The sequence below is a fragment of the Plecotus auritus genome (genome assembly GCF_963455305.1).
Source record: "Plecotus auritus genome assembly, chromosome: 2".
NCBI lineage: Eukaryota > Metazoa > Chordata > Mammalia > Chiroptera > Vespertilionidae > Plecotus > Plecotus auritus.
The window spans coordinates 112,740,645-112,763,096 of record NC_137771.1 but is presented as its reverse complement, the minus strand read 5'-3'; the positions used below and the strand labels follow the sequence as shown (position 1 = coordinate 112,763,096).

At 42.2% G+C, this 22,452-nt stretch overlaps 1 pseudogene across 1 annotated transcript in view; it reads left to right on the top strand.

Annotated features, from left to right (window-relative positions):
* LOC308241178 (nuclear prelamin A recognition factor-like) overlaps positions 1 to 16,444 on the top strand; it is a 98,382-nt pseudogene extending 81,938 nt beyond the window's left edge. Inside the window, exon 3 of the transcript in view lies at positions 16,171 to 16,444. The product of the transcript in view is annotated as a nuclear prelamin A recognition factor-like (transcript). The remainder of the gene's footprint in view (positions 1 to 16,170) is intronic.
* Positions 16,445 to 22,452: the final 6,008 nt, after the last annotated feature.

The following is a 22,452-nucleotide window of genomic DNA, read 5'->3' as shown; positions in this document are numbered from 1 at the left end:
GAGCCACTGTCGCAACTGCCCTAGGAGCAGCGTTGCCCGAAGAGCCACTGCCACCCAAGAAGCAGCCCCTGCATGACTTGACACCTAGATCCTTCAGTGAGAGCAAAAATGGATAGACAAAGAAACCCTCAAATGAAAGAAAAGGAGGGATTGCCAGAAAATCAGCTAAGTGAAACAGAGTCATGCAATTTGTCAAAAAAAGAATTCAGAATAAGGGTCATATAGTTCATAACCTGGATGGATGGAAAAAAAATCAACAACTTATGTAAGAATCAAGCAGAAATAAAGAGTAATATACCTGCAATAAAAAACACCATGGAAAGTTTCAACAGTAGACTAGGAGAAGTGGAGGATCAAATAAGTGAATTAGAAGATAGGGAAGCAAAACACACCCAAACTGAACTGCAATTTGAGAAAAAAAATTAAAAGACAGAAGGAGAGCCTAAGGGAGCTTTGGGAAAACATGAAATGAAGCAACATACAAATAATAGGTGTGCCAGAACAACAGGAAGAGGAACAAGTGTTAGAAAATTTATTTGAAGAAATAATGTCAGAAAACTTCCCTGATGTGGGGAAGAAAAAAGTCACACAGGCTCAGTGAGTCCCAAACAAGATGAACCCGAAAAGACCCACACCAAGACACATCATAATTATGATGCCAAATGTTCAGGACAAAGAGAGAATCTTGAAGGCTGCAAGAGAGAGACAGAAAGTTACATACAAGGGATCTCCCATTAGATTATCAAATGATTTCTCAACAGAAACACATCAGGCCAGAAAAGAATGGAAGGAAATTTACAAAGTGATGCAAAGCAAGGGATTGAATCCAAGAATACCTTATCCAGCAAGACTATCATTCAATATTGAAGGGGAAATAAGAAGCTTCACAGAAAAAAAAAGGCTAAGAGAATTTATCGCTACCAAGCCACCATGCAAGAAATGTTAAAGGGACTGGTGTAAAAAGAAGAAATAAAAAGGGAGGAAGGAACACAAGAACAAAAAATAAAAATGGCTACAAACAAGTATCAATCAATAATATCTTTAAATGTAAATGAACTAAATGCTCCAATCAAAGGATATCAAGTGGCTGAATAGATTAAAAAACAATATATATATATTATATGCTGTCTACAAGAGACCCATCCCAGAACAAAGGACTCACACAGACTGAGAGTGAAGGGATGGAAAAATATATTTCCGGGAAATGGAAATGAAAAAAAAGCAGGGGTTGCAATACTTATATCAGACAAAATAGACTTCAAAGTGAAGGCCATAACAAGAGATAAGTAAGGCCACTTCATAATACTAAAGGGATTGATATAACAAGAGGATATAAACCTGTTAAGCATATGTGCACCCAATCAGGAGCACCTAAATACATTAAAAAAAAAATCTCCTGAAAATATCAAGGGAGAGATCAATGGCAATACAATCATAGTAGGGTACTTTAATACCCCACTGACATCACTGGATAAATCCTCTAGGCCAGCCGTGGGCAAACTACGGCCCGCGGGCCGGATCCGGCCCGTTCGGCTGTTCTATCTGGCCCGTTCGGCTGTTCTATCCGGCCCGCGGAGCCAAAAGAGCGGAGGGTTCTCTTGCTCTCCCCTCAGCTCCTTTACTTTGAATTTATATTAGTTCACACAAACACTCCATCCATGCTTTTGTTCCGGCCCTCCAGTCCAGTTTAAGAACCCATTGTGGCCCTCGAGTCAAAAAGTTTGCCCACCCCTGCTCTAGATGAAAAATCAGCAAAGAAATAGCAATTCTAAATGACTCACTACATCAGATGGACTTCATTGACATCTTCAGAACATTTCACCCCAAAGCTACAGAATATACATTATTCTCAAGTGCACATGGGACATTTTCAAAGATAGACCACATATTGGGTCACAAGCAAAGTTTCTTCAAATTCAAGAGATTTGAAATCATACCAAGCATCTTCTCAGATCACAATGGCATAATATTAAAAATAAACTACAATAAAAACATCAAAAAATTAAAACACTTAAAAGCTGAATAGCATGTTATTAAATAATAATTGGGTTACCAAAGAGATCAAAGAACAAATTAAAAACATCCTGGAAATGAAAGACAATGAAAACCCAACAATCCAAAATCTATATGACACAATGAAAGCAGTCCGGAGAGGGAAGTTTATAGCTCAACAGGCCTACCTAAAAACAAACAAACAAACAAAAACAAGAAAAAATGTTAATAAATCATCAAACTCTACAACTTAAAGAGTTAGAAAGACAGCCACAAGAAAAGCCCAGCGTGAGCAGAAGAAAGGATATAATAAAGATCAGAGCAGAAATAAATGACATAGAGACAAAAAAACCACCCCAAAACAATACAAAAGATAAATGAAACCAAGAGCTGGTTCTTTGAAAGGATAAACAAGATTGATGAACTTTTAACCAGGCTCACCAAGAAGCAAAGAGAGAGGACCCAAATAAATAAAATCAGAAATGAAAGAGGCAAAATAACAACAGACCCCACAGAAATAAAAAATATTGTTAAAAAATACTATGAACAATTCTATTTAAAAAAAATTAGACAAACTGGAGGAAATGGACATATTCGTAGAAAAATACAACCTTCCAAAACTCAATCAGGAAGATTCTAAAAATCTCAAATGGCCTATAACTATGGAAGAAATTGAAGCAGTCATCAAAAAGCTTCCAGCAAACAAAAGCCCAGGGCCAGATGGCTTCATGGGGGAGTTTACCAAACATTCAAGGAAGAACTAAAACCTATCCTCCTCAGATTACTACTAAAAATGTAAGAGGAAGAAATACTTCCAAGATTATTCTATGAAGCCAACATTACGCTAATACCAAAACCAGATAAAGACAACACAAAGATAGAGAATTACAGGCCAATATCCCTCATGAACATAGATACCAAAATCCTAACAAAATTCTAGCAAATTGGATCCAGCAGTACATCAGAAAGATCATACAACATGACCAAGTAGGATTTATCCTGGGGATGCAAGCTATGGTACAATATCCACACATCAATAAACGTGATACATCACATAAACAAATTGAGAGATAAAAATCACATAGACATATCAATTGATGCAGAAAAATCATTTGACCAAATCCAACACCCTTTCTTGATAAAAACCCTCAGCAAAATGGGAATAGTGGGATCATACCTCAACATAATAAAAACCTTATATGACAAACCTACAACCAACATTATACTCAATGGGCAAAAACTAAAACTATTTCTGGTAAGAACAGAAAAAAGACAGGGATGCCCACTTTTACCACTCCTGTTCGACATAGTTCTGGAAGTGCTGGCCATAGCAATTAGACAAGAAGAAGAAATAAAAGATATCCAAATTGTAAAAGAAGACATAAAATTGTCATTATTTACAGATGACATGATACTGTACATAGAAAACCCTAAAAACTCCATAAAAATTATTAGACTTAAAAAATGAATTTGGCAATGTAGCAGGATACAACATTAATGCAAATAAATCTATGGCATTTCTATACACCAATAGTGAACTTACAGAAAGAGAGACTAAAAAAAAATCCCATTTACTATTGTACCAAAAAAAATTAAGATACCTAGGAATAAACTTAACTAAGGAGGTAAGAGAACTGTACTCGGAAAACTACAGGACACTGAAGAAAGAGATAGAGGAAGACATAAATAGACGGAAGAACATACTATGTTCATGGATTGTTAAAATCAACATCATTAAAATGTCCACACTACTCAAACAATCTATAGATTCAATGCAATCCGCATTAAAATACCAACAACATATTTCAAACACCTAGAATGAACTCTCCATAAATTCATCTGGAATTAAAATATACCACAAATAGCTGCAGCAATCCTGAGAAAGAAGAGCAAAGTAGGTGGGATCTCAATACCAGATATCAAGCTGTATTATAAAGCCACTGTTCTCAAAACTGCCTGGTACTGGCACAAGAACAGACATATAAACCAATGGAATAGAATAGAGAACCCAGAAATCGACCCAAACCACTATGCTCAATTAATATTTGACAAAGGAGGCAAGAGCATACAATGGAGTGAAGACAGTCTCTTCAATAAATGGTGTTGGGAAAATTGGACTGATACATGTAAAAAAAGAAACTAGACCACCAACTTACACCATACACAAAAATAAACTCAAAATGGATAAACTTCTTAAACGTAAGATGGGAAACCATAATAATCTTAGAGGAATCCACAGACAGCAAAATCTCAGATATATGCTGAAGCAATTTCTTCACCGATACAGCTCCTAGGGCAATGGAAATTAAAGAGAAAATACACAAATGGGACTACATCAAAATAAAAAGCTTTTGCACAGAAAAAGAATCATCAACAAAACAACAAGACAGCCCACTGCATGGGAGAACATATTTGCCAATGTTATCACTGATAAGGTTTTAATCTCTAACATTTACATTTAACTCATACAACTTAACAAAAGGAAGATAAACAACCCAATCAAAAAATGGGCAACGGACCTAAATAGATACTTTTTAAAAGAAGACAGAAGGAAGGCCAAGAGACATATGAAAACATGCTCAAAGTCATTATTCATCTGAGAGATGCAAATCAAAATGTGGTACCATCTCACACCTGTCAGAATGGCTATTATCAACAAATCAACAAACGACAAATACTGGTGAGGATGTGGAGAAAAAGGAACCCTAGTTGGGATTGCAGACTGGTGCAGTGACTGTGGAGAACAGTATGAAGTTTCCTCAAAAAACTAAAAATGGAACTCCTATTTGACACAGTGCTTCCACTTTTAGGAATATATCCCAAGAAACTAGAAACACCAATCAGAAAGGATATATGTACCCCTATGTTCATAGCAGCACAATTTACCACAGCTAAGATTTGGAAACAGCCTAGGTGCCCATAAGCAGATGAGTGATTTAAAAAATGTGGTACATGTACACAATCAAAATGTAATATGCTAATGATATGCCCCAATAAAAAGACATCAGGTAGCTGAGTGGATAATAAATCATGACCCATATATCTGCTGTCTACAGGAGACCCACCTTGGAACAAAGGACTCACACAGACTGATGTTGAAGGGAAGGAAAAATGTATTCCTTCCAGTGTGTTTTTTATTTGTGCTATGTCATTCTTTATTTCTGTTTTCATAGTTAATATATCTTTTCTCATGCTGTTGAACATCTTTACTATCATTATTTTGAACACTGTATCAGATAAATTTCTTTCTGTTTTTAATTCTTTATTGTTTAAAGTATTACATACAGTATTACATATGTCTCCCTTTTTCCCAATGACCTCTCCCCAGCCACCTCCACCCCCCAGCACAAGTCCTCCCCTCCCAGTGTCTGTGTCCATTGGTTATGCTTATATGCATGCATACAAGTCTTTTTGTTGATCTCTTACCTCCCACTCCCTGCCTTCCCTTCTGAAGTTTGACTATCTCTTCGGTGCTCCTCTGTCTCTGGATCTATTTTTGTCCATCAGTTTATGTTGTTCATTATATTTTACAAATGAGTGAGATCATGAGATTAAGCATGCATATAATCAAACTGGCATTTTAATGCAAAAATAAAATCATCTATAATAATAAAGGTGTAATATGCTAATTAGACTGGACGTCCTTCCGGATGAAACAGGGGGCTGCAGCTGTAGGATCAAGGAAGTCACCACGGCTGCCAGGGTGGGATCCAGGCAGCCGCCGTGGCTGCAAAGGCCTACTCTTGCATGAATTTTGTGCATTGGGCCTCCAGTTAATAAATAAAGATGAAAGTATGCTTCATACATTTACATTATAGCAAAATGACTATAAACTCCCTACATATTTTCTAATAAATCATAATGAGCATTTTCTCTATTATTTGAGAATATGCAAATCTCCTGTCAAGTAGTGGCTCGAAATTTGTGCACATCAAAAGGTAATTAATTAGAGGAAATATTTTAATATTGTTATTTGCCCTTTCTCTATAATAGAAGTGTCAGAGATGAAAGGAAATTAGTAAAATGTATATGAATGCAGGCAGCTTCACGTCCCAGGCCAGGGACACAGGCAGGCAGCATCACGTCCATGGCCAGGGACGCAGGCAGGCATCTTCACCTCAGCACTGGGTGTGATGCACGCAGGCAGCACCATGTCCCAGACCAGGACACACACAGGCAGCATCACGTCCCAGGCCAGGGACACATGTAGGCAGCTTCACCTCAGCACTGGGTGGGGACACAGGCAGGTAGCGTCACCTTAGTGCTGGGCAGGCCTGTTCATGCCTCTGCCACTGGCCGCCTCTGATGGGCGCTGCCCCCAGGCCAGGCAACATGGTGGGTCTGTGTGCGCCTCCACCAGTGGTCGCCTCTGCTGGAGGCTGCCCCCGGGCCGAGCAGCCTCTTGGCCGGGCAGCAAAGAAGGCCTGCACATGCCTCCGCTGGTGGCCTCCTTCATGGGGTTGCCCCCAGGCCGGGAGGCCTCCGGGCCAGGCTGGGCGGGGGATGCCTCTGCCAGGGGCTGCCCCAGGCTGCATGGAGGCCCTCTGGTGATGGAAGTCCCCTCCCACCTGCTCCTGCTGTGCATGCCTCCTGCTGAGTGGTTGTGAAGTTACAGCATTCTGGCTAATTTGCATATTCCTCTATTATTATACTAGAGGCCTGGTGCATGAAATTCATGCACAGAAGGTGTGTCCCTCAGCCCTAGGGATCGGGCCTAAACGGGCAGTCGGACATCCCTCTCACAATCCAGGACTGCTGGCACCCAACTGCTCACCTACCTGCCTTCCTGATTGCTCCTAACTGCTTCTGCCTGCCAGCCTGATTGATGCCTAACTGCTCCCCTGCCAGACTGTTTGCCCCTAACTGCCCTCCCTGCAGGCCTGGTCACCCCAAACTGTCCTACCCTGCAGGTCTGGTTCCCCCCAACTTCCCTCTTCTGCTGGCCTGGTCACCCTTAACTGACCTCCCCTGCAAGCTTGATCACCCCCAACTGCCCTCGCTTGCAGGCCTGGTCACTCCCAACTGCCCTCCCCTGCTGGCCTGATCGCCCACAGCTGCCCTCCCTTGCAGACTTGGTCCCTCCCAACTGCCCTTCCCTGCTGGCCATCTTGTGGTGGCCATCTTGTGTCCACATGGGGGCAGCCATCTTTAACCACCTGGGGGCAGCCATCTTGTGTGTTGGAGTGATGGTCAGTTTGCATATTACTCTTTTATTAGATAGGATAGAGGCCTGGTGCACAGGTGGGGGCTGGCTGTTTTGCCCTGAAGGGTGTGACGGATCATGGTGGGGGTTCCCTTGGGGCGTGGGGTGGCCTGTGGTGGTTTGCAGGCTGGCTACGCCCCCTGGCAACCCAAGCAAAGGCCCTGGTATCTGGGATTTATTTATCTTCTATAATTGAGCAGAGCCATGCCTCCTGCTTGCTCCATGGCCACAGTCATTTTTGGGGATTTATTTATCTTCTATAATTGAAACTTTGTAGCCTTGAGTGGAGAACAAAGCAGGCCAGGGCTGCGGGAGCTTGGCTTCCTCCATCACCAGGGGCAACTCAAGCCTCTGCTCTCTCCATCTCCGTGTCTGCCGCCATTTTTGTTAGGATTTATTTATCTTCTGTAATTGAAACTTTGTAGCTTTAAGTGGAGGCCTGGGCCAGCCAGGGTGTGCGGAAAGCTTGGCTTCCTCCATTGCTGGGGAAACCCAAGTGTCCTGCTCTGGTTTGGATTAATTTGCATACTCACTCCTGATTGGCTGGTGGGCGTGGCTTGTGGGTGTAGTGGAGTCATGGTTAATTTGCATATTACTCTTTTATTAGATAGGATAGGATACTAATAAAAGAGTAACATGCTAATTAGACCTGACATATTCCAGACATCCTTCTGGCCAAACCTTGGTGACAGGGCTGAGGCAGAGGCTGTTAAGGGCGATCAGCCAGCAGGGGAGATCAGTTAGGGGCTATCAGGCTTGCAGGGGAGATCAGTTAGGGGATATTAGGCCAGCAGGGGAGCAGTTGAGGGCATCAGGCAGGCAGGCAGGTGAGCAGTTAGGAGCCAGTGGTCCTGGATTGCTGGACTGAGGGACACCACCCCCCCCCCCCCCATGTACAGATTTCATGCACCAGGTCTCTAGTGTATGTAAATAATAAAGGCAAAAATTTATATATTAAAAAAGGAAAAGTATTTCTAAATCAAGGGAAAATACAATAAAATTTCAACCATAGTTTTATGGTTTTAGCTTTCACAAATTTAAATCATTCTAAACTACTGTATATTTACATATATAATGGTTTTAAACCACTTGTGTTTGGACTAAAATAAATCAAGAGAGACAACATTATTCCAGACAATGAGAGGAATTATCAACATGGAAGATGTCCTCTGTGCATTATTCAGTATCATTTACTAACAATAATCTTATTTCATGTTTTAGCCATTTGAAACACACACACATACACACACACACACACACACACACACACACACACATTATTCTCTCCTGTTAGGAAAATAATTTTAAATTTGAATTAAAAAAATTTTTAAGTTTCTTTTCCTTTCTCAAAGCAAGCTAAACATCATGAATGTAATTTAATCTTGTTAGTCTTTTTAAAGTATTTGTCACTTTTTCCTTTTTACTGGATGTGCTAAAATATAGGGAAGAATACATCCATTTGTTTTTCAGAGGGGAAACTTGGTGCAATCTGGAGAGGTCAGTTAAATTTTCTGACCATGAAATAAAGACATTTTGTGTTCTCTTCACATTTTTTTTTTCATTTTTGTCCATTCTGGATTCGTTAAGTGAAGTATCATGTGAACATGAGTTTACACTTACAGCTCCTTTGTAAATTCTTAAGTTATAAACATTCCACTTTGACTCCAACTGAACTTGCCAAACATTGAGAAAATTATCACTATGACATCATTTTAAGGTTTTATCTCTACAAGCAGAAACATTGGATTTACAAATTTGTGATTCCTTTTTAAGCCTGAAAAATGGCCTTGCAAATGCTTTGCTTAATTAAAGGCATCAGTGTCATAATTTGTATATTTAAATTGTGTGTCTTTATTTTAAAATTACATGGGAATTTCATGATGCTCCAAATTAAAATAGTCCTCAATTTTTATCATTTTCAAATGTGTAATAAACATCCATTTCTAATATCATTTGGAGAAAGTCTGAAATGGAGATTTGTCTGGAACTATGAACTAGTAAAAATAGAGTTGTTAAATACTGCCAGTCTCCAGAAGGTTTTGCCAATCACAGATATGTAGAATGTGGTAACTTCATGGTTATCTTTGCATTATATACTTCTCACTTCAAACTACCCTTACCCTTACTCTTACTTCATAAAGGGTATTTTCTCAAAAATTGTCTATCCTTTGGAAGGCCATTATCCTGGAGGAAATCTACTTGGCCATAATATAAATCCTAATCCATGCATCTATGTCACAAATCAAAAGCCTAGATAAAGTACAGGATGTCTTAAAACTTAACAAGTGAAGTAGAGATGATTCAATATTCCCATATTTGGTGTTCTCAATATTCCAAGGCCAATCTGAAGAAAGTACAGAAATATCATGGCTATTTCAAATTAATGTCAGTCTCTCAAATTCACTTTCTCTGGACTCATATTTTGCCTGTGTTAGGTCTTATAAAATAATTGAATCAACACCCCCTCTCCTGGGAATTGACCTTTAGACCACTTCACAGTCAACATTGCCTTTTGCTTAGACTACATTTCACTTGTTAAGACCACATTCCACTTGCTGGGACCATTATTTTTCCCCTCAGGACCTGCCCAGAGAATTCTCTGCCCAGAAAAAGCCTGCTTAGACTCCTTTAAAATCTCTGACTCCCAGTCCCTGGGTGCTGGCACCATTTTGAAGTTCAGCCCATCTGGGTTTCAGATGACCTAATAAATTCGTAATTCTTTATACCTTTTGGCCCTGTGCATTCCTCTTTCAGTGACCCTAACATTTGGTGCTGAAAATCTGGGAGGGTTCCATGAGGTAGGCGAGACATCGCCCCAGCTTTGGTCACCTGAAGTTTCCTATTCAGAGAGCAGTAGGCAGTGGCAACTGGCCTGGGCTTACCTTTGAATCCTACTCAGGTGACATGATTGCCAGCCTCAATTAGGCCTCCCTCCCTTATGGGCCCTCCAGAACCAGCCAAGGAGGATGCCAGATCGGGGACCTCTCTTTCCCATTGCTGACCCTGCACTCAACACTGGCTCATTTACCGGTCGTCTCCCGTAAGTGACAATTGGATCACCCTTCTGGATTTCTGATTTGCCTTCATCTCAGACAAAAGACATAACACTAGGCCAGAAATCCTCTCCAGTCCAGCTTCAGCCCCAGGAACAGGTCCCACAGTCTACCTTGTCACAGGGGATGCCCACCACGTGGATTAGACTGTCCTCTCTCCAGAGCCTGATTAGATGGCAGGGTCGCCCTCCCTCTAGTCTTGCTCTAGAGGTCTCTCTTTGTTGCTTACCTCTTCTTCCTAATTTATACCACGGGGATTTTTTCCCCATCCCCCTAAAAAACACTCCTCTAGGATGTGTCCTCCATAATCTTAACACACTCAGCCTTTCCACAGAGGTACGGCCAAAGCTCCTTACCCACAACATAAATTAGACAATGATTCACATTGGCCCAAAATTTTAACATTCTCTGGGACTTAATTTCTGTCACATATTGGGAAGTTGTCAGAGATCCCCTACATTCTGGCCTTCTTTATAATCCTTAATCATCCTTCTCTCTGTAAAACTTGCTCTACTTATCAAATCCTACTTTTCCACTTAAAGCTCTCTTCTGCCAACCCTGGACCTTTCTATCCTGAGGCTTCTGATCCATCCTTTTCCAACCCATCAGGTCCCTCAGACCTGCTCTTTGATCCTTCTGGTCACTCAATCCTTCTGATCACTTGATTCCCCATCCCCCTCAGGGTCCCTGGAACCCACCTCCTTATGTCCCTCCTCTGACTGACCACCCTTTGTCTTCAGATTTCATGTCTTCTTCCAGTCCCTTGACCTCCTTAGCAAGCCCCCTCTTACTCTCCCCAAGACAGCCCAGCCTCCACCCCATCTTGTCCCTTTGAGAGGTGGCTGGAGCCTAGGGTATTGTTTGGGTGCACATCCCATGCCCGACCTGTACAGAATGAGAGGCGTCTCAAGTCTTTTTCCACTGACCCCACCACCTTTACTAAGGAATTTGAGTACCTGACCCAGTCCCATGATCTGACCTAGCACAGCATCTATGCCATCCTGTCCTCCTTTTTAACCCCAGAGGAGAAGAAGTGCATCTGGCTAGCAGCTCAGGACCATGTCCATGCCTTCCATAGACAGGATGTGGTGGCAAACACAGTTGGCTCTGATGTGGTCCCCTAAACTGACCTGAGATGGGAACTATCAGGTTAATTCACCAGGGTACTGGCTTTGTAGCCATATTTTGCTGGACTCAAAAAGGTTGCCCATAAGACAGTCAACTATGATAAACTTAATGAAATCACTCAGGGCCCTGAGGAAACTCAGCTCTCTTCCTCTCCCACCTCATGGAGGCCTTACAGAAATTTACCTACTTATACCCTACCTCCCTAGAGTGAACCCTTTTTCTGAATACCCATTTTATATCCCAAACAGCCCCCAACATATGGCACAAACTTTAAAAAATAGACACAGGTCTACAAACCTCTCAAAAAGACCTCATTAACCTGGCCTTTGAAGTCTTTAATAATAGAGACAAGGAGATCCAAATCCAAAAATAAAAGCAAGATCAGGCCAAGGCTGAGGCCCAGATGGAGGCCTTTCAGCTCCTAGCCACTGCTCTCATGAACCTCAAATGTAGTGCCGGTCCGCCAACCAATGGTAAGTCAGGGGCTAAGCCTCCTTCAGGCCCATGCTTCAAATGCAACAAGGAAGGACACTGGGCCAACTCCTGCCCAATTCTGAGGGCCCTGCCTAGGCCCTGCCCACAGTGTGGAAGGGAAGGTCAATGGAAATCAGACTGTAGTCTGGCCCTTCCAGGTCAGACCTCAACCAATACGGCAAGGCTGTCCTCTCGATCTGGTTTAGAACTCCCAGACTTCCTGGGACTGGCCACCAAAGACTGAAGCTGCCCAGGCCCTGACAAGGCCCCACAGACTTACATCACCAGGACAGAGTCTCAGGTAGCAATTGTGGTGGTAGGTGACCCAATCCCCTTTTTAATTGAAACTGGGGCCACTTATTCTGCCCTCCCAAATTTGCTGTGACCCTTGTCCCCTCCTCAGTCTCTATTATGGGGGTTGACAGATTAATCTCACATTCATTAGCCACCTCACCTCTACACTGCATCTTACTAAATACTCCCTTATCCCTCTTTTCTTATTCTACCTTGGTGCCTGACCAGGGCTACTGCACATCCCCTCAAAAAACCCAGTTGTCCCGAACACAGTCACATACCTCCGCTTCACTTTCATCCTGTTATCTCTAAGGAAAAATGTGGCAGTTTTAAATCCAAGCAGCTGGAGGCCTGGAAACTGCAGTCCTAGCACAGACTTTGGGGCCTTGTCCTTAGTGAACCCCCCCCACCCCCCATCTGCCTTTTCTCCAGTCTCATATGCTTAATTGGTAACTTAAATTGGAGTATTTCTGGGTTAAACAATAAACATCTAAATATTTCAACAAGTTTTAAGTTCACCCGATTTTAGCTTTTGTTGCAGAAAATCTATAAAGTATATTTGGAACTGTTAATGTAATATCTTTGTTGAAGGTGTGTTTCTTGAAAGTGTGTTTCTTGGTTATCATTGGAAAATTAAGGTTTTTAAGAGTTAAGAATTCTAATTAAAGTGAAAAAAAAGTTGTATGGTTTTGATAATAGAAGGCATGGGTAATGAACTTGCATTTTGAAGGCAAAAGAAAGTGAGTTAACATTGTAAAAATGTTTGTGAAAGTTGTAAGAATGTTTGTGAAAGTTGTAAGAAGGTTAAAGAAGGTTATAGAAGGTTTGTAGGAAGGAATGTTAAAAGGGAGTTATATAAATGACACAGGCCAGTAAGTCAGGACAAGCAGAATAGGGAAACTGAGACAGTAAAACAGCAGTTTGCAACCATCTAGAAAATCCAGATGCCAAGCAATCTGTAGCCATCTAGTAAATCCTAGCTTCCTAAACCAAGGACAAATGAAATTAAGAAAATAAACTCCATTTTGGTATATTAGACTACAATACTCCAAACTAATATCTCTTTCCTTCCACCAGACCACTTGTCATAATTCTTATTGTTGTAGCTTTTGCCCCAGCAATACTAAAATGTATAAAACAGTTTGTCTCCACCAGGTTAGGCAGCTTAGACCCCTAATCGTTTCTTCCCTAAAGATAACATGTAGGCCTCAGTTATATTTCAGCTCCAGGCCCACAAAGGCAACAAAACCAGACAAGTGATGTGGAAGCCTCAGGACCAGCTTTTACCTCCCAAGACACTCAATAGGACTACTTTCCAGCCTTCACAAACCATTCTCTTGGGGAAATCATGATGCTGCAACCCCTTGCTCTAACCACAAGGAATCTATACAGTGTTCTAGCCAACTACAATCAAAGTCCATCCCCCTTTGGTCTTGACACCCCTCCTCAGCAGGAAGTAACTATGGATGATATGACCTTCATCCCTATTCCATAAAACAAAAAGGCTGGAATGTTAGCTCTAATCGAATAATTGAATCAACACCCAGTCCCCTGGGAACTGACCTTTAGATCACTTCACACTAACATTTCCTTTTGCTAAGACCACTTTCCACTTGCTGAGACCATTATCTTACCCCCTCAGGACATGCCCAGAGAATTCTCCCCACAGAGAAAGCCTGCCTAGAATCCTTTAAAATCTCTGACTTCCAGTCCATGGGTGCTGGCACCATTTTGGGGCTCAGCCATCTGGGTTTCAGATGACCTAATAAATTCATAATTCTTTACCCTTTTGGGCCTTGTGCCATCCTCCTTCAGTGACCCTAACAGCCTGGACCAGGGAAAGTTTTTTCATCTAGAAGACAAGACCCTTCTCTTGAAAAATAACCCTTTAAAAAAAACCTCTAACTTCCTCTCTCTCTCTCTCTCTCTCTCTCTCTCTCTCTCTCTCTCTCTCTCGGGGGAGGGGGTATATTCACGCATTAGCCACAGTTTTCTTCTTTTACTGGTAGAGTCACATTGTATTTTCTTCCCTTTCCAAATAAATGTATTAAATGTGTCTGAATCAGTAGCATATATTTCAACATAAGTTTGCGTTTATGAAATTCGTGCATGGCGGGGGGGGGGGGGGGGGCGGAATCCCTCAGCCCAGCCTACACCCTCTCCAATCTGGGACTCCTTGAGGGATGTCCAACTGCTGGTGTGGGATCGGGCCTAAACCGGCAGTCAGACAAACCCCTTGCAATCCGGGACCGCTGGCTCCTAACCACTCACCTGCCTGCCTGTTTGATCACCCCTAACCACTCTGCCTGCTGGCCTGCTTGCCCCTAACTGCACCCCCCCGTCGGCCTGCTCACTCCCAACTGGCCCCTCTGCCAGCCTGCTCGCTCCCAACTGCCTCCCCTGCCAGCCTGATTACCTGCAACAGCCCTCCCCTCCTGGCCTGATCACCCCTAACCGCCTCTGCCTCAGCCCCGCCACCATAGCTTTGTCCAGAAGGACATCTGGAAGGTCTCATGGTCTAATTAGCATATTACCCTTTTATTAGTATAGATAGGCTATGACATACCACCATAACTATAACATATCTACCAGTATTACTCTATGAGAATACGTACTTCATGCAATAGGAAGGCATCTAATACATTACATTGTATATGTTGTAAGTAGTAGGAAATAATATAATTGGTAGAAATAATATACACCCTGTGACTTCCCTTCCCTTCCTGTTTTGGGAATGGTTCCCCAGTTCTTTGAACTGGCCCCTGATGTATTTTTTTTTTTTTTTTTTTTTTTTTGTAATTCAGTGTAACTTTATTTACTATTTATTGCACATGATTTGAGGACTTTAATTTCTAACCACCAAAGATTCAAAGGACTATTTTTTCCATGAAGTTTAACATTAACATTAGTGAATTCATGTATCCATGTGTTTTTATTGTAAACATCTGAATTATTCACATTGTCATAGACCCTGAACTCATAAGCATGGACCATGCACAGGCTGGCAGCAAGCCTGGAAGCCACTCTGCAAGCAAACAGATACCCTGCATAAGGAGAAAAGTCATAGCACAACATTTAATGTCCAACCCCAGTCACCTCAGAATGTTACATATATTGACTTCTTAATTCATATAGTATCGGGAACTCAACTGCTTGGTTGGTGACGGGGTTGACCTGGTTTCATGAGGATTATTCCTGAAATAATTAAGGAAAGGGGGGCTCAAACTTTCTTCTTGGTTGCTTGCTCCTCCTCAGCACCTTCATCTTTCTTCTCGTCCTCAGCTTCTTGGGCATCTTCTCTTTCACCTTCACCTCCTTATTCCTCCTTTGCATCCTCAAATTATTTCTTGGCACCTTCTTCCTCTTCCTCTCCTTCCTCTTCCTCTCCTTCCTCTTCCTCAGCCTCTTCCTTCTCCTTCTCCTCCTCTTCAGCTTCTCCTTCAGAGGGGGGTTCATCCTTAGCTTCCTTGGCTTTTGCAGCCTCGATAGTCTCCTCCCCCTTGATCTGCTCCTCCTGGACGTGGCTGGAGTATTAAGAAGGGAAGGAGTGAGTGGACATCAAGTAGGAGCTGGTCCATAAACCACTGTAGGCAGATCGGCCAAAGACTTGGGAACTCTGGGAGTAGCCCTTGGCTATGCTTCCCAAGCTGGTGAAACTGAGCCGGTTCTCCTCACCTTCCAAGAGTTTCCTGTAAGCTGCAATGTCAATGTCCAAAGCCATCTTCACATTGAGGAGGTTCTGGTATTCTTTTAAATATCATGCCATTTCACTCTTTGTAGTTCTCAACCCATTTTCTAATTTGTTGATTGTGTCCTGCATAGCACTAATGTCGGTGTTCTGCTTATCCTCCAGCTCTTGCAGCTGCTTTTCCAGCGCTTCGTTCATGCCCTGGCATGCTTCAATCTCCAGGGTCTTGGCCTTGAGCAGGCAGTGGCTCTCTGACACCTCTTCCTTGGCAGCGCTCTAGGTCAGCAAGGTGAAGCGGCTCTTGGACCATTCTTCTGTATTCTGCCTGTTCTTGGCAGCCAGCTTCTCCTACTGGGAGTGGATGTCCATGGTGGAGAGGTCAGGCTTGGAGAACACGTCCATCTCCACAGAGATCTGAGCATACTGGATCTGCACCTGCAGCTCCGCGATCTTCTCTTCACGCACCTTCTTCAGAAAGGTGATTTTGTCCATCAGGCTGTCGATGTGCTTTTTCGAGCTCAGCACAGGCGAGAGCCACCTCATCTGCACCTTTGCATGCCTCCAGCAGCCAGCTGTCTGGTGTCCTGGCGGTTCAGCACCTCTTCTTTGTAGTGGCCTGCAGGTTGCTCCCAGGCCCTCCTGAGCCCCGGTGCCTCCTAACAGGGTCCTGAAGCTGCATCCCCGATCCCGCTGCCCTCTCCTCGCCAGGGATGGGGCACGGTGGGGCGGGGCACAGGCGTCCCCTTTTCATTAAAATGTTCAACCCGGCCCACTCCACTGGTGTCCACAGGCGGCCCGGGGGCAGTGATCCCGGAGGTGCTGGCTGCCCCTGCCAGAACTCAGCCAGGATGGTCCAGGGTGGGACAGCCCCACCAGGCCTCGTGGCTGCAACTTGGACCAGCTTCCTTAACCAGGGACCTGGCGCTGGGTGGGCAGCAGCAATGCTTCCTCCCCAGTGCGGTGGAGCGGGTCTCTGTGGTTTCAGAACCGAACTCTGAGGGCCTCCCGGGATGGCAGAGGCCCTGATCCTGCCAGGTCTCCCTCTATCCCACCAAGGCTTGCTTCTTACACTTGCTTCTCACACTTGCTGAAAACCTTCTCTGTCCACTTGCCATAGTAATCAGTTTGGGCTGAAAGGACTGGGGACTTCGGCAGACCTGAGGGGACTGGGCACCACCATATTTGTGTAGGAGTGATGGTTAATTTTCATATTACCCTTTTATTAGATAGGATTTCTCCAAATAAAACATAGTTCAGAAAGCTGGGTCTATTGCTTGTCTCATTTTCGGTTCTTATAAGTGTATTTCTAGTATCACATGATCTCACTCAACTAGGGGAAATAATGAACAACATAAACTGATGAACAAAAACAGACCCGGAGACAGGGAAGCATCGATCAGACTGTCAAACCTCAGAGGGAAGGTAGGGGAGGGTGGGGGTAAGGGGAAGAGATCCACCAAAGGATTTGTATGCATGCATATAAGCCTAACCAGTGGTCACGGACAACAGGGGGGTGGGGGCATGCGTGGGGAGGGGTTTGGGATGGGAATGGGGGGATGAGGACAAATATGTGATACCTTAATCAATAAAGAAATTTAAAAAAAAAGAAAGCTGGGTCTTACAGAAAGATATACTATAGTGAGCAATCATTTAATTCCTCTTGTGTTGCCTTGCATAAGAAATAATCTTTTAATTCTTATTTATCTTTATTGTTGAGAATATTACAGATGTCCCTCATTTTATCTCATAACCCCATTCACCAGGTTCCTGGCCCTCCCCAGGCCTTTAACACACTAATGTCTGTAACCATGGGTTATGCATATATGCATATAAGTTCTTTTGGTTAATCTGACCTCCTGTCTCCCCCTTCAACTCTGAGATCCATCAGTCTGTGTCATACTTTCATGCCTCTGGCCCTATTTTGTTCGCCTTTAACACACTAATGTCTGTAACCATGGGTTATGCATATATGCATATAAGTTCTTTTGGTTAATCTGACCTCCTGTCTCCCCCTTCAACTCTGAGATCCATCAGTCTGTGTCATACTTTCATGCCTCTGGCCCTATTTTGTTCATCAGTTTATTTCGATCACTAGAATCCAGATATAAGTGACATCACATGATACTTGCCTTTCTCTGACTACCTTGGTTTGCTTAGCATAATACTTTCTAGGTCCCTCCATGTTGTCTCAATGGTAAAAAGATTCTTCTTTTTTATCCACTTATCTACTGATGGGCACTTGGGCTATTTCCAGATCTTATCTATTGTAAATTGCTCTGCTATGAACATAGGGGTGCATATAATGTTTCTGATTGGTGTTTTGAGATTCTTAGGATATATTCCAAGAAGTGGGAACACTGGATCAAATGGCAGTTGAATTTTGAATTTTCTAAGGAAACTCCACACTCTTCTTCATGCTGATCATATTAGTCTGCATTCCCACCAACAGTTCACTAGGGTTCCCATTTCTCCACATCCTCACCAGCACTTGTTCTTTGTTGATTTATTGATGGTAGCCAATCTGACAGGTGCAAGATGGTACCTCATTGCAGTGTTAATTTCCATCTCTCTTATGATTAGTGACTTTGAGCATTTTTATATGTCTCTAGGCCAAGTGTATGTCCACTTTGGAGAAGAGTCCATTGCCCATTTTTTAATTGATTATTTGTCTTCTTTTTGTTCAGTTGTATGAGTACTTAATATACTTTGGAGATTAACCCTTTATCAGATATATCATTAGCAAACATGTGCTCCCAAACACTGTGTTCCCTTTTCATTTTGATGATGGTTTCTTTTCTGTGAAGAAGCTTTTTATTTTGATGTAGTCTCATTTGTTTATTTTTTCCTTTGTTTCTCTTGCCGTAGGCATTGTATCAGTGAAAATTTTGCTATGTGAGATGTCTAATATTTTGCTGCCTATGGTTTCTTCTAGGATTTTTATGGTTTCACGACTTACATTTAATTTATCCATTTTGAGTTTATTTTTGTGTATGGTGTAAGTTGGTGGTCTAGTTGCATTGGGTTTTTTTGCATGTAACTGTACAATTTCCCCAAAACCATTTATTGAAGAGACTGTCTTGACTCCATTGTATGTTCTTGCCTCCATTGTTACATATTAATTGAGTGGCTTGGGTTGATTTCTGAGTTCTCTGTTCTGTTCTATTGATCTGTATGTCTGTTCTTGTGCCAGTGTCAGGTTGTTTTGATTATAAAACTTTGTAGTATATTTTGGTATCCAGTATTGTGATCCCTCACACTTTATTCTTCATTCTCAAGATTTCTGTGACTATTTGGGGTTTGTTTGTTTGATAGCTGCAGCAATCCTGAGAAAGAAGAAAAAGTAGGAAGGATCTCAATACCAGATATCAAGCTGTATTACAAAGCCACTGTTCTAAAAACTGCCTGGTGCTGGCACAAGAATAGACATGTAGATCAATGGAATAGAATAGAGAACCCAGAAATAGACCCAAATCACTATGCTCAATTAATATTTGACAAAGGAGGCAAGAGCATACAATGGAGTGAAGACAGTCTCTTCAATAAATGGTGTTGGGAAAATTGGACAGATACATGCAAAAACATGAAACTAGACTACCAACTTACACCATACACAAAAATAAACTCAAAATGGATAAACTACTTAAATGTAAGATGCAATACCACAGAATATTAGTAATTAGTTTATGTATGCCATGAGATGAAAAAGGTTGAAACTTGCTGATCTAGAGCTATCCAACTAGGAAAAATAAAACTATTCATGGAGTAATCTCTAACAATGAAAATACGTAAGTATTGTTCATTCAAAAATATTAACTGAGAAATTGAAATCTGCCAAGGTCCATGATAGGCATTCAGAAAAAAACTGAACAAAAATGACCGTAAGGTTCTTCACTGTTTATTTTTAGATTCTTATATAATGCTTGCCATATTCTAGGCATGGTTTGAAAATATTAACAAATATTAATTTACTTAATACTTAAAACAACCTTACAAATGGAGAAACTGAGAAAAACAAAACAAAACAGTAACTTGCCTAAGAGCAAGCACACGGTATTAAGTGTCAGCATTGGCATTCAAGTCCAGAAAGCCTGGCTCCAGGATACTGGCTCTTGGCCACTATGCTGCTTTCACATGACCCACTGAGCAGACTGGGCTGCAGACCGATCAGGAGCTTCCACTGCCTCACTTTCACATGGCTCTGAGCACACCCATAAAACGGCAGAAGACACTGAAGCCATTTTTTTTTTTTTTTTTTTTTTTTGCCCATTTCATCATGTTCTTAGTGACTAAACTTGATTAGGTTTTGTTGTTTACTTTTTCTTCCAAATATGAACACACACAGCCAAAAAACACACATATATAACACTATTCCAGGGTATTTTTCTGTCTTACTAACCCCTTTGATATAAGTAAGTCTGGGTGTCTATGGGAAAGTATGGAAATTGATTTTGTTACACAGGATTTATTTCTTAAAAAATCTATAAAAAGTTAAGATTTATTTATTCTGAGTATGAAAAGGGGAGGATGAGAATATTTTATAATTTTATACTATTTTTATAAGCACCCTTATTTTCTTAATTAAAAATTTACAGAAAATTAGTGTAAGTGAAATATAAAACAAAATAAGAATGTCATTTTCTGCTCATCTAGAAGTGAAAGTAAAAATTTAGAATTGTGAACAAAATGCATATGATTGCCTCTAATTCATATAATTAGAGAATGTTGGAGCTAGGAGCATGATAATCATCTATTATCTAACCACCTTATTTATTTATTTTTTTAAATATATTTTATTGATTTCTTACAGAGAGGAAGGGAGAGAGAGAGAGTCAGAAACATCGATGAGAGAGAAACATCGATCAGCTGCCTCCCGCACACCTCCCACTGGGGGTGCGCCCGCAACCAAGGTACATGCCCTTGACCGGAATCGAACCCGGGACCCTTCAGTCCGCAGGCCGACGCTCTATCCACTGAGCCAAACTGGTTAGGGCTAACCACCTTATTTTATAAATAAGAAAATTGAGGCAAAGGAAGTTTACAAAACTGGGATAGGGTCAGAAAGTAGCCTGATTAAAAGCACATAAAAAGCATGAAAATCATTGAACCTATGAAGCACTGTACAAGTACAAGCTTAGACATAATTAGTGCCATAGCCAGGCCTAGAACTAAGCTTTTCTTGTTGGCTGGTCAGAACTTCTGTTATTTTCCCTTACATGTTTCCAGAGTGGTGTGCCATTGTGACTCACTTAGATACTAGGGAACATAGGACCCTGGGCTAATTCATTTAACATTCTGAGTCACATTTTCCACATTTGTAAAATGGGGATAAACTATTGTTCTGAAGATCAAGCGAGAAAAGTCATGGAAAAAACAAAGCCTGGAATACAGTTAGCACACAATAAATGTTATTGACCTTTATTATTACTACTAGAGTCCCAGTGCATGAAAATTCATGCACTGGAGGAGGGGTCCCTGAGCCTGTCCTGCCCCCTCTCACAGTCCAGGAGCCCTCAGGGACAGGAGGCGACCAGGGGAAGGCGATGCCCCATCACACCTCTGCTGCTGCCACTGCAAGCCTCAGCTGGCCCTGGTTACCTGAGCCTCAGGTGGCCGTGGGTGGCTGGGCAGCTGACATCTGAGGCTTGCCTGTTCCTCAAACGTTGGCTGGGCAGCCACCATCCGTGGCTTGCCTATGCCTGGAGTCAGCCCTGGGCAGCTGGGGGGGCTGAGGGGGCTGGGGGACTCTGGAGGCAGGTGTGCAGAGCCACCCCTGTGGGGCTAATGGGACTGGACGCCACCATCTTGTGGCTGTGGGCTCCACCATCTTTGAGGGCGGGCAGTCAATTAGTATATTCCCTCCTTATTGGCTGTGGGCGCCACCTTCTTTGCAATGGTGTGAGGGTCAAATAGTATATTCCTTCTTTACTAGATAGGATTATTATTATTAGTTACAAAATAACATAACATCTACTGCAACTAGCTTCCCACAGCCAAATTATATTTTCTTATCCAAGTAATTCTATATTTTAAACTATCCTGGTGACTTGCACATGGAGGAGTTAGTAACATGATGGAGTTTGAAATGAGTCCTCATAGTGCAAGCACTGCCATTACTAACTGAGGATCTTGAGTAAACTATTGAAATTTCTAATGTTCACTTTTCTTGTTGAAAAATATAGTGATAACTGCCTTGTAGAGTTTTGAGGTTTAAGGGAGAAGGCATGGAAAACCATTAGTCTTATTAAAATTTTCAGTAATTTATAGCATTCATAATTATTTATTGCTAAGAGGCTGAGTGCACAAAATTCATGCACGGGTAGGGTCCCTAGGCCTAGCCAGCGATCAGGACCAATCAGGTTCCACTCCTCCCCACCTTCCCCCGCCCTCCCTCACCACCAATCAGGGCCTGCCGGCCAACGGGAGGGACCGTGGGAGGTTTCGATCCCTAGTTTGGAACATGCAGGAGGCAGCTGATCAATGATTCTCTATCATCATTGATATTTCTATCTCTATTTCCATCTCCGAAATCAATCAAATATATATATTTAAAATGCAAGGTTTTAAGAGGAAGAAAGATAGGGCAAGGGAGCTATGGAAAAAAAAAAAAAAAGGAGAGGTGG